The sequence below is a fragment of the Thalia democratica genome, chromosome 8 (genome assembly GCF_965202585.1).
Source record: "Thalia democratica chromosome 8, ktThaDemo2.hap1.1, whole genome shotgun sequence".
Classification (NCBI taxonomy): domain Eukaryota; kingdom Metazoa; phylum Chordata; class Thaliacea; order Salpida; family Salpidae; genus Thalia; species Thalia democratica.
Window position 1 is genome coordinate 26355581 of NC_139172.1, and position 14325 is coordinate 26369905.

Genomic DNA, 14325 nt, shown 5'->3' on the forward strand with positions numbered 1-14325 from the left:
TGATATAGATTAGAAGCAAAACTTTATTCTTAAGTATAGATATGTATTTTTTGGTTACGTTTGATAATTATGAAGAAAAAAATCATTTTTTTTTTTTAATAGCTTAACGCTTGGTTTTCAAATTTAGGCTTATATGAAAGTGTTAAAAAAGATACAACCTGAATAAAGTAATCTAGATGTTTGATTGTTTTGCGTTATTATCTTTATTAATTAGGAGCTTAAACAAATTGTGTTTAACATACACTTCCCGAGATGAATTATTTTGAAGATTTAAAAATTTGAAGTTTAGTTGATATCAGTTTATTAAAATATCTTTTTTATTTATCTGTCATTTGCTTCAATAAGGTGCTCAATTTACTATAAGTAAAAAATCTTTAAAAAAATGGATATTTTTGTACAATTTACAACGAATATTTCAATATACTAAATGTCGATCTTTTTTGATAAAATAAAACAGTATGAATGACATTTTATATATGTTTGAAAAATGTGCTTAATTATAACTACAATGTTCTAATTAATTACTATTTTATTATTGAAGTTGAGTTATTTAAAATATTTAGTTGTCTTTTTATAACTTAAATATAAACTACAGTAAATGTTCAGCACAGTTTTTTATTTCAACATATATATAGTTTTTTTATCTTTGTGTAAAGTTTTTAAATTATTTTTAGTTTTTTATAGTTGTAACATTTTAAACTGTTTATTAAAACTAATGTCAAGTGTTTTAAAACTATTTTAACTGTATTAAATAATCAAAAACCACCGTATTAACTGGTTATGTCAAATAAAAGATATTTTTTGTTTCTTACAAAAAACGATATTGTTTTAAAGTTAATGATAACAGGCAAAAATAGTAAAAATTTAAACATTTTTCAATATGAGATTCACAAAATCAAACAGCTGCACAGAAGCTATTCATTTGAAGTTCAAGTTTATAAACGTTTGTATAAATTTATTTGATAGTTTCCACAACTTTACTTTTCCAGACATTTAATAACTTTTCGTCATCAAAGACAATAAAGACTACTTATGTCGTCATAAGTATTTTTAAATTAGACAATGCGTATAAAAATCTTGTTAAATTTTAAATGCAATTGAGCTAAATAAGTATCACGAAACTTGGTTGTGTGTATTATTTCTGTTGTGTAAGCATAAACCGGTTAAACTAAAATGAACACAATTAAATGTTAATTTCTTTTAGAAAAGGACATAACTTTTTACTAAAGCAGATTAATGAATTCTTATTCTTATTTAAAAATTAAATGTAGGTTTGAACATAGAAAATAAAATAGTTCTTTAATTATAAACACTGAAATCTCATTCATTCCCTACGTTTACATAAATTAAATTGCTATAATATGCTAATTTGTTTTATAGGTTTTACAGTAGCGAGTAATAAATAAGTATTAAAAAAAAAAGATGTTGTGTTATCAGTTATTTTTAAAGTTTCAAAAGATTTTTTAATAAAATGAACCAAAAATACAACTAGTACTTAGTAAGAAATTTTTGTTATATTTAAAAAATTCTAAAATATTCTAAAACAAACACATTTATTTGAATTTTTTACGTTTATATAATTCGTATATATATTACAATTTTTATAAGTAAAATTACAACAATGTTTTATAAAAAAAAAGTTTTTTAAGTGCAAAAAAAATAAAACAGTTTTTAATATAGGTTGAAGTCGATTTCTAATTAAAACAGCTGAAAAGGCAATTTATTTTGATAGGAAAACATGTAAACTTTACCAAAAAAATTAAATTAGCTTTGTTGATTTTAAGTTTTAAAAGCATACAATATCTTATTGTCATCGAATTCAACAAATATGAGAAAAAATAGTAGAATTTACTTAGTAAATGTTTTGTAGTAATTTAATACAATTATAATTTAAGTGTTGAAAATAAAAAAATATACTGATTGTTATAACATTTTTATAGCATTCTAATTATTCATCTAGGTATCCTTTACCATGAATAGAGATCTAAATAATGAAAATTTATGAAAGTATCTAGCACAACTTTTAAAATTATTATTAAAAGTTTTTATAACAAATGTTTTCAATAACTTACGTCTTAACTTTTTGTAAAAAGTATAAACTTTCATAGTAGCTTTAATGTTTTTAAAATAACCTTGGTGGTAAATATTTTAGTTTTATTTTAAAAGTGACATAAGTTCAAAACAATATATGAGAATGTGTCTTCTAAAGATTCAACGCTGACCTTGTATATCTTCTAACTTATAATTATCTTTTTTTATAAAGTAAATTTTTTTGGTTAAATTGTAATGTTATACGTTTCAACATATTTTTTTTGTTTTAACTACATTTTTTCCAAAAAACTTTGTTTAAATTTTTTGTAGATTATAAGAGGTAAAAATTAAGTTTAAAAAGATATATTTGTGGTTGGTTTTAATTAGAAAGATATCGTAATTTTTAGAATTATTTAAAACGTTTTATCTTTTATTTTTTAACCAGGTATTTAAAAAAAATCGACTGAGTAGGTTTATCTTTGTTATACTACTAATACAAAATCTCTTTTAAACAAAACTAATTTAGTGTAGTAAACGCTTAATGTATAGACTTAGAATAGTTAGACTGTTTGCTTTGGTGGTATATTTGAAAACTTTTTTATTGATTAAAAACTGTTTTAGTTTTTGTTACTACAACAATAAACACTTTTTGATTGAGTTTTAAATATTTTTATGGAGACAAGTACAATAAAGTCTAAACTCAATACTTTTAAAAATCTATAATAAGTTTTAAAATTTTTACGTAACTTTTCAAAAAAGAAATCATGTCGAAAAAAAAACAACAAAAATGGTTCTTCTATTACGCTACTTAATAAAAAAGATACATTATAAAAAATATATTTATCAAAAACTTTAATACATTAAACGTATAAGTTTATTATCCATCAATAATATATAAGCAAAATATAGTATATGTATTTTTAAAAAGTAAATTTTTCCTTTATAAATCTGCTTTATTTAATTTTTTCTTTATTTTTACGTAAACAGACTTTTTTTAAACGAAAAGTATCTAATTACCATTTCAAAATGTGCTAATTTTTCTAATATAAAACTTATTGTTGTTTAATTACATAAATTTACAAAAATTTTAAGCAAATTTTACTTTCTTTCAGCAAACAAGTACATAAATGATGTTAATAACTTTTTATTGTAAAGAGCTTCAAACAATGCTAAAACTAAAAATAGGATATTTTTCCCGCCTCTCACTCAGACATATAGCAAAACAATTGGAGCGTGATCGAAATGATAACCTATTTAAAGGCATCGGCAAAAATATTAAACCATTTCAAGAACATCAGTACAACGTTTATTGATTTATCTTAGTTTTATTAGAAAAATAGTGTTAGTTAAACTGTATGTATTGATACTATGCTTTAAGCCTAGATTATATATTTAATAACGTTATTTAACATTTTTTAACAAAATTATAAGAAGTGTGCTTACCTTAATGCTTTTACTTTCACAATAAACTATTGTAACTATTAATATATGTTCAATATTTTTACAAATAATACCTATTACACTACAAAGAAAAAACGTTAAAGTACATTTCAGTCATAACAAAAGTAAATTTTCACATAAATATTATATATATATTATTTTTTTAGTTCAAAAGAGACCTATTTATTAATTATAATTATCAAAATACAAAAAAAACTAATAAAAAACTTTGACAAAAAAGTTTAAGTTGTCAGAGTAATATTTACTAGCATTTGTTTTACTTTCGAAAAAAAAAACAATTTTTACAAACTAAGAAGCTCACAGCTATGTTTTTAAAATATTTTAATATATTTTAGAAACATATTATATATTTATTATATATAAGATAATAGTTAAATATTCATCTAGATAGTAATAAAACTATTTTTTGAAAAGATTTAAAACTAATAACTAACCTATATAAAATCGTATACATATAGCTTTTTGTAAAGTTTAAATGTATAAATAACTAAAACAGTTTCATAATGATTAATAAAAAAAATATTTGTTGCTTGAAAATCGAAAATATAATTTTTTTGTAAAACTTCAAGTCTTATGGCTTGCATATTTTTAATGTTACAGTAAATTTTAGGATATATTTAAAAAACCCATAAACGCATAATTCTCTTCAAATCTTTACTGTTAAGTTTTTCGAGCTTTTAATCTTCAAATGAGGTATAATTTTCTGCTTGTCTGTAATAGTAAAACTAGTATTTTAAAAATAAACTAACTGATTGTTGATGAGTTTCAAGTAATTTCATCTGATTCGAACGTTTAATAGTTTTTTGTAATTTCTTTAACTTTAACAAATGATTAACAAACTTGTGTTTTTAAAATACATTAATTTTTTTTAAAGTTTTGAAATTTTTACATTATAATCTATTTTCAATTAGCTTTAATTAATCTCTAAAACGAAAACGAATTAATTTAGGTTTTAAAAGTAAACTAAGTTAGTCAAAAGTAAAAGAACTAAATAAATATTTAAAAGCACTAAATAAATTTTAAAACTTAAAAAAAGAATAAAAATGTAAAACAGGTTACCGGGTCTGTATAAGAAAAGTAAGAAATGATGATGAAATTTTTCATAATTTTGATATTCTACGCTGAAATATGTGTCAAACAAGTTGCTTCAGGTGAACAAAATTTTAATATATTTTACAAAACAATCATTATAACTTTAGTTTATGTAAACTTTTAGCATTCACCCTGTTGGTTGTTTGAAAAAGGAAATAATAAAAGCTTTGTTTATATATTTTATCTATATTTTTTACATGACTAAAAGCGTTTTTTTTTTAGTTTAAAACTAATAAGCAATTGCATAAGACTTTAAAAAACAATTAAATAAATTTATTAAAATAAAAGTTTAAAAGATTATTTAAACATTGAAACATTACTATTTATGCCAAAGCGTTTGTTTCATTATACTAGTTTTAACAACTTTGAAGTAAACTATATTTAGACATAAAGAATAAGATATCAATTGAATTAGTTTATGTTGCCATGCAGCCCTTTATCTTATTCACGTTTAGCCACAAATATTTAAGCTTAAAATATAAAAACTATAAACTTCATCATAAGCTTAATAAAACCAATGTTAATGATACTATTGTTTAAAACTATTGTTGTGGTTTATTTCAAGCCTTTTAACTGTTATAAGCTTCATTTTATAAGTCGTAGCAACGTTAACTATAAAAAACCTCAAATAATGATGATGATATTTGAAATAATATTTACCATTAATTATACCTTTCAATTTGTTTTCTGTTCTGTTTCAAAACTACGAGAAAACTTATTTACGTTTAGAATTATCAACATAAGTATTTTGTATAATTCGTTTAAAATTTGCACAGTTTTTTTCACCTTGCAACAGTTTTTATTATTAATAAAATATAAGATATTATAACAAATTATTTTTAAAACATAACTTGTTTTGATAATTAGATTATAGAGTGTGATGCAATATCAAATACTTCACAATAAAAGTTTCATTTTTATATAAGCGAAGTACAGTAACTTCCTGCCTAGGTAGCACTTTAAACGCAGCACAAAAGTGCGTATTTAGAAAACTTTTGTCTAAATTACTCACATTAAGGTAGCTGGATACAAACAATACAAACATGTTTAAAGCCACTAGAGTTTGAAAATTACTGTTGAAACCAAATTACCTCATCATACAAAAAACTCTCATGATAAAAACAAAACATATTTGTTATGAAGTCTTAAATATTTATTTGATATGTGTTATATGTTAGTATGTATATTTATAATTATATTTATTATCAACCTACTACGTTTTTTAATCTATATTGAATCTCTTTGTGTCTTTAAAATTTAAAAAGTACATAAAATTAATTACTAATTAAAATAAAAAGATTTATGAAAAGATTGACCTGTGTTTTTTCAAAAAAGCTGGTTTAGGGTTAGAAAATTTTACTCCTGCTTATTTAACATTTAGCAATTTTTGCATTTTAGGTGGTTTTTTGGTGGAAAACACAGTAAAGGATAAAATGTCGTGGTGCTTGTAGTAGACTGTTATTTGCATAGTAAATATTAACAGTATTGGATTTAAAAATAATTGATTAATAAATCTTTAACCGTTATATGTTTACATTTTACTTATTTTGTCTCTATCTATTTACCATGGTTTTTACAATCTCGCATCACGTAGGCTAAATTTTAATTGCATTGTTTATTATTTTCATTTGTTTAAACTTTGTTTGACTTTTTAAGTATATTTTATTCCTATATTATGGGGTACGCAAAACCAAATTTTACTGCTTGTTATTTTCTTTTATTAAATAAACTTTAATATACTTGTTTTTAATATTGGATATGATACACAACTTTTAAGTTTATAAATTATATGTTTTGCTTCTTTTAATATAAGTTGTTTAAATTTATTACGGTGTAATTTTTATTTAAGTATGATAGTTTTGTAACACTACTTTTTGGCTAAAAATGCGTACCATATCGGCAGGGCTTGGAAATGCGTACCTAGGTGGCAGGTTACTGTAGTTGTTTTAGGAGTTTAACAATTTAATTTACTAGTAAGGTTTAGTTTAACCTGCCGCTATTTAAAAAAGCCTTCAACACGTCAAGCTGTGTACAAAGAGTTTAATGTACTCTACTTTTTTGTTAATACTAAAGTTAATTCTTATCAGGGTCGGCACCTGATGACTTCCTAGGGGTTGCATTGCTGGTACTGATGTTTTTAATTCTAAAACTACTTAAAAGTTTTTACAGTTTTGATTTGATATGAGTTTCACAATTGGTTAATCACTAGGTCTTTGGCGCTCGCTAGCGGATACTCCTGAATAATGAATTGCAATTTCGAATGTTTTTCAAAATCTGTAAAAGTATTACAATTTTTAATGATATTAATTTTTGCAATTTAAGTTTTTGTAATTTAGTTTTTTTTTTTAATTATAGTTATTTAAATATCGCAGTTGTTATTTAAATAGATTGAATAGTTCTAGATTTATCGTGTTTGTTTAAAATATTTATTATAATTATTAATAACATTATTATTAATTATAATTATAAAAAAAATATTATAACTATTAACAAGATTTATAATATTATTATATATAATAATAATCATAATATTGTTATTTATAACAATATTCATAATATTTATTGTATTTTCTACAACAAATTGACTGTCATTTTTGATAATAACTAAGAAAAGTTATTTTATCTAAGAGGCATGCAACCTATTATTATAGCAAATAAGCGATTTTTCTTTGAGTATGCGCATAACTTTAGTAAGTAATTAAATAGTGTATAAAGTTAATATTCTATTTTCGAGTGAACATGCTTCAAAATTCTATAAAAAAAAAACTTTTTTAGCTTTTACAAGTTTAAAATACAATGACTGCTCTAAACTTTTTTTTCTTATGCTGATGTAATCTTGAGTAACGTTTTGGAATTGTCTGAAGTTGAGATTTTTGAATTACTTTAGTCGGAATTAGAAAATTATTTGTTTGTTTTTATAACTTAAGTTGTCTCAGTTTTAAATGTCAGTTTAAATATTTTGTTAGTTAAGAACAGCAGTTATAATTTACAAAAGTTACATAAGTTAAATATGAAACAAGTTTCAAGTTGATTATAATGTATATGTATAACGTTTTAGATATAAATAGTTTTACATAAACATTTCATTTACATAAAATCTATAAAACGTAAATCCTAGATTTGATATAAGTAATAAAAAAATATTCTATCTCGATTCATAAAAACTTTTAGTTTAGATGTTTAACTTAGTTTTAATTTGTTTATGAAATTAATTTTCCAACCAATTTTTAAATAATTTTTCCATTTTCGTTTAAAAGCGTCTACGTTTTTAAATGTGCAACTTTGTATACATTTAATATAAATAGTAAACACTAAAATATAATTTTAGAACTTAAAGGTTATTAGTTTTTATTAAATATTTTATTAATACCTATACATAATTGAGGTTTTTTCAAAAGGGCAGTACAGCCTAATTTAGGGCAGTTTTAAGACAATAGTAGGTAACGAACAGTAAATGGGATAAATAAATGCTTTGTTTTTGCCTTTTGAAATCTAAGCGTACCTTCAATTTTTTTATGTTTAAAGTTGAGTTTGATAGTAATTATATAGAGATTTCCTAGGTCTAAAGTTCTCAAATAGTACAATGCTTAAATAAATAAATTCAATTTGTAATCGTAATATACTAAAACAAAAAATACCTAAAGATAAGTGTTACACCTAAAAAATATTTAAGATAGTTAGTCTTAGAAATAGTTGGTGAAAGTATTTTAAAACTGTAGTCTCTTTAGCTTAAACTTAAGTCGAACCTGCGCAATTTTTTATGAATCAATATTGCTATTAAACTAGCTATTCATTCCAAACCAGCAGCCTAGTACTATTGTGTGTAAAGTCTAATTTTTTGTAAACCTGAAATAGTTATTATCAAAAAAAAAATGCTTGTTTTCTGTTAAAAAATGTTGAACTCTTTTTTGTTGTAATTCTTTAAAATCAATACTTAAACCTTTTCACATTTCTTATGTAATAAGTTAAGTTTTTTTCTGTGAAACAATACTACTTAGTCGATTTCAAAATATTTACTTTAGCTTTATTCTTAAGAATATCGTAAAGTAGTTTTTTAATAAAAAAATATTATTACCTTTAGAACGAAATCAAAAAACAAAAACGGAACTATTCAGCTCCGGATATGAAGATTACAACTATAACTTTGAAAGTAGTAACTTTTACTATTGTTTTTTTTTTACATTGACTGTAAAAAATGTATTTCTTTTCAGTAAATAACTACTTTTTTAAATTGTTTAAAATTTATGAAAACATTTAGAAGGAATAACAAAATTTGAAGATGTTTCAAAATTTGAAAAGGATTATGAATACAGTTCTCACAGTGGTTAGTAGTTTTTATTATTAATATGTATTGTTGCTTTAATTAGATTATTAAAACCTGTTAAAGGATTGCTTAAAACAATTCCAAATTTGTAAGTAAAAATTTCCCTACCTAAATATGCAACTTGTATATGACGGTTAAGTTTTAAAACTTTATAATTAAAAATATAATTTATAATATAAAATAACTATTCAAAAATATTAGAACTAGTAAAACGCTTTTAATAAGTAACTTAAGTTTAAAATCAGTTCTATACAAATTAAAAAGCGACGCTTATTAATAAAGTTAAGTCTAAGATTTTTATTGGTGATAAATTATAAGCATCTGACTAGTGATTTGCGTGATCTAAAATTCGGGTCGGGCTGGATCCTAAATTTTAGAAAATATCCGTAGCCTAGCTAAGGTTTAGCAGGAACTGGATCCAGTTTATTTAGCGTTAAGGATAGTACGTCTCAAAACTTCTTCGTTGCTAATCTTGTTTTCAATTATTTTTTAAAACAAGACAAAGGTATTGTAGGTTGAAGGTGACAGTTTTCATATTATGCATAATTGATAGGGTCTTTCTGCCGTACATTAGAGCATACCATACACAAAACTAATTAAAAATTCTACGTTATGCAGATATACAGTTTGAGATTTCTAAAACTATTTTAAAACGTCATTTATTTTACTTAAAGTTTTACCGGCTTGACAATAAATATCGGTATCCACTATTCATTGATGCTCTAAAGCAGTGGTCGGCACGGTGTACACTGGTGCACACTAGTGTACATGAATTTTTTTTTATAGGGTGCACGATACTTTTGAGGTGCATGAAACTTATTTTGGGGTACATGATTTTTTTTTTGCGCAGAAACTAAATTAAAGTTTTTTTAAATCTTTCTACATTTAAGACATAATTAACCTTGATATTTAATTGACCATTTTGTTTTATAATAAAACGACCATTTTTGTACTCTTCTAGTTCTATTCTGTTTCATTATGCAAAAATTCTTCCACCCTTAGCTGCCCAAAGAAAAACCGAAGTAAGCAAATCTCATAGATTCTTAAAGACTTCGTTATTTGGACGTGGCAATACCTTTGTTAAACACAGTTAGTATTCGCTTAATAAGAAATTATTAAGTTAACTTAACTAAATATTTAAATTTACCATTCAATAAAAAGTACTAAGACTACTGATTGTTATTTGCGGTAGTGGCAATGTATTAAATTAATCTAGTTAGTATTCTACACCTGGGTGATACAAGTAAAACATTGTTGTAAAAATTAGATCATCGATATTGAAAGTGTATTGGAATGGGTAAACTGGTAAATTTGTAGTTAGCATGTAAAAATTAACTGGATGTTACCGAATTACTAGTAAAAAACGATTAAATGTGTTTACATATTCTTAAACACTAGCGGCGCTAAAGAATGCAAATTGGGATGCACAGAATTTTAATTTTGTGATTTAGGGTTCACGGGTTCGAAGAAGCATGCCGACCACTGCTCTAAAGATTTATGGTGCGCAACTCATTTCAAAGGACTTAATCATCAATTTTGATAGCTCAAGAAACAACAGTTGTTTGGCTAGCACTTGAATTGTTTAAGGCTAAAAGTAAGGCCAAAATCTTAGCATGCGGTAGAGAAATGAAAAATTAATTTTACAAGTATATGGCATAGTAACTTAAATTAAGGTTTTCTGGAAAAGGCGGTACAGCCCCATTTTCGGCTTTGTTAATAGGTCAGTGTGTGAGAAGTAGTAAATTTGAAAAGTAAGGGACTAATTTTTATTTTTATTTTATTAAAATCTAAGCGTGCCTTCAATTTTTTTATCTTTGTGCATATTTAAAATACAAGTAAAAACGAGGTTTCTTAAGTTAAAATTTCTCAAATATAACAACGCTTAAATTGACAACTTTAGATTATAGTCGTACTATACCAAAAGTAAAACATAATTTAAAATCTTCAGATGTCAGAAAGTAAGACTTTAAAATAGTTGGTGAAAGTATTTTAAGACAGTAGTCTCTTTTGTGTAAATTTAAGTAAAATATGTGCATCTTTTTTTTTTTTGTTTTTTCTTTAAAGCTTCTTTTTCTATTTGATATTAAGATTACCATTTAATTAGCTTAACATTCTAAACTATCAGCCTTGTATTAGTATGCGTAAAGTATACTTTTTTGTAAGCCTAAAATAGGTTTTAGCTAAAAAAATAAATTTGGGTCCTGTTCTAAGATTTTTAAATTTTTTTTTGTAATTCTTATTACAATAGTATTTCAAACTTCGTAATAAAAACAAGACTGTTGTCCATTGTCTTATGTATAAAAAGTTATGATATTTTTTTTGATGTAAAACATTCAATCGAAATAATTCAAAAACTCCGCCTTAGATTTATTCTTGAGAATATTGTAAACTAGCTTTTTATACTGAAATTTTTATTACATTTAGAAAATAATGAAAAAACAAAAACGGAACTATTCAGCTCTGGATATAAAGATTACAACTATAACTTTAAAAAAAGTAATTTTTATGTTTTTTTTTTATATATAAACGAATTTTTTACTATATAAAAAGTTAATAAATGTTATAATAATCTAGTTTTAAATATTTAAGTTCCATTTTACATTTTTAAAATTTAACAAAACTATCTAGTAACGAGAGCGGAAGATGTTTTAAATTTTGAGAAAGATTATTTTTACAATTCTTACAGCAGTATGTAATGTTCATTATTAATATATATTGTTGTTTAAATTAAACTATTAATATGTGTAGTCTAAGAACACGTGAAAACACTACTTAGTTAAAAAAGTATTTGCTGTTTTAATATGCAGCTTATGTATGCACTTCAAGCTTTTAAACAATATAAGAAAAGTTATAATTTTAATAACAATATAAATAACTTAAAACTAATAAAGTATGATAGCTTTAGTTGAATATTATATATTTTAATAGTATTGTAGTACGGACTAGAGTTGAGTTTCTAAAGATTTATAAACTCTTACTTTCTAATTCTTTTTCAAAACAGTATTTTCAAATTTTTTTAAAGGTAAAATTTATTTTACATTGTCTTATGTATAAAATTTATCTAATGTCGTGTAAAATTAAACTATTAAGTTAATATGTATCAAAACTTTTACTTTAAACATATTTTAAACTAATTTATAATCTTAAATGTTTATTACCTTTAGAACAAAATGAAAAAGCAAAAACGGAACTATTCAGCAGTGGATACGAAGATTACAACTATAACTTTGAAAAAAGTAAATTATTTTTTTTTTGTATCGACTAATTTTTTACTATACAAAGTGTAAAATAACTTTGACGGTATATACTTTTTATAAAATAGTTCTATGCTAAACTTTTTAAACTTTACAAAAATTATCCAGAACGAAAAAAAAAGTTAAAAGAAACTTCAAATGTCGAGAGAGATTATGAATATAGTGCTTACAACGGTAAGTTGTTTTTATAATCAATATGTATTGTTGTTTAAATGAAATTGTTAATAATTTGCTTTACTAACTATAAGAATCAGTTTTTAGCTTGAGTTAAAACCAATACTTTATTTTCAAAAGCTTAATACTGAATTGTATAGTATTCAAACTACTCAAAAAAGAATTGTTTTACGAAGTTTAATTAAAACAAGTAAACAAATGTATCAAAAAAGCTTATTTTTTGGGTTAGGTAATTTTTTGTTTGAAGTTTTTTTCTTTTCTTTAGTACACAAAAGTTTCTATTTTACTCATTATAATTCTAGTGACGTTAATTATTTAATAAAAGCATTGTTTTCAATATTTATTTGAATCATGACATACTATATACTTGATAGAGGTAACAAGTAGAAAAACTTCAAACCTTTGTTTCATAACCTCTTGTCAAAGTTTTTTTATTTTCAGTAGAAATACTTTTTGCTCGCGTTGTCTAGAAACCGTACGATTTATAAATCTAAATGCAAATAGTAATCATACTTCTCCACTTTAATGAAATATATTGGTTATATTAGCGTTTACTTATATAATTTCTAAGTTAATCCAATGAACGTTTTAAAAGATGAACCTTGTAGAAATAATTTAAATGCATAACATATTAAAATCACATCAAAAACGTAAACCTTTTGTAAAAATTAAAACTAATAATTACATTGACAGATTTTGATTCGGTGCCTAGCTTCAAGAAGAAAACAAATGATTTTTACAGAGATTACGATCAAAACAATGGTGAGTAAATTTAACTTTTTAATATATTTTTGAATTTATTGTTTAATGTTAAGCAAGCTATTTGAAAAAATGTAATATTAATAAACTTTTATTCGTTCTTTAATTTTCAGTATATTAAAGGTAATATTGAAAATTACTCATTTATTAGTATTGAAAAAGTTTCTTTTGATAGTCTTATTATCGTTATATCATAATGATATTCCTTAGCTTAGTGCTTTAGATTTTAAGGCTAATAGTGAGGCCAAAAGCTGGCGTGCAGAAAAAAATAAGACAAAAAAGTTTGCAAACTTTCGTGAGCTACAAGCACAGCATTATCAGGAAAAAGTTGATCTTGTACGTCGTATTTGTTTGTCTTTTGTTTTTTTCTTAGACGTTTAAGGTATGTTGGGGTACGTCAAACTCGTTTAAAGTTTTGCGCCAATAGTTGATAAGCAGAAATCAAGTTTCAGCAGAACATAAAAAAATTCCTAAAAACCTCAGCCTTGTGTTAATGTGCATATATTTCACAATGTCAATGAGGCTTGGTGAGCAACTAATCTTTAAAAATATTGCAAACAGTCCTTCTCTACTAAACAACATTTTTTTATATAGCTACTGCTGTCTCACAGAGAAAATCATGCCAGTAGCTGATCGTCTAGATAAAATTTTCCTATTTTTTTATAAGATCCTGTTTAAATAAATAAAAAAGCTATGGCCTCTTCCGACTAAATTTCTAAAAAAAATATCACTAAATACGCCCTAGACCTGCCTTCTATCACCAACTCCAGAATATCTAGAGTATCCTTGATGCTCCGCCTTTTACAGCTTCTGGTCCCATGAATTTATAAAATTTTCACAAAATGTGTAGTGTAAGTTTCAAATTATGGCCTCATGACCCCCTGTAGTCCTGTTTATTAGTTAAAAAAACACTTTTTAAAATGAGCTAAAAGTAATAACTTTTTTTTTAAGCACACTAGTTTAATTTATTGTAATTCAAACCATTAACAAAAAGTATATCTTTCAAAGTATTGTTTGTTAATCAAGTTTTTTTTAAGCTTTTTTTTTTGCTTAAAGTACTTGAAATGTTTCTTATTCTAAATTAATGCTTTAACTTGTCGTATTTTGATAACAATAAAGATTTTTGTCGTTAAAAACTCGTTTATAGTAAATATTTACTGTTGTTAATTTTATGGTAATGTATAAACTTTAAGATCAACATCAAAATAGAATTTACTCACTATTAATGAG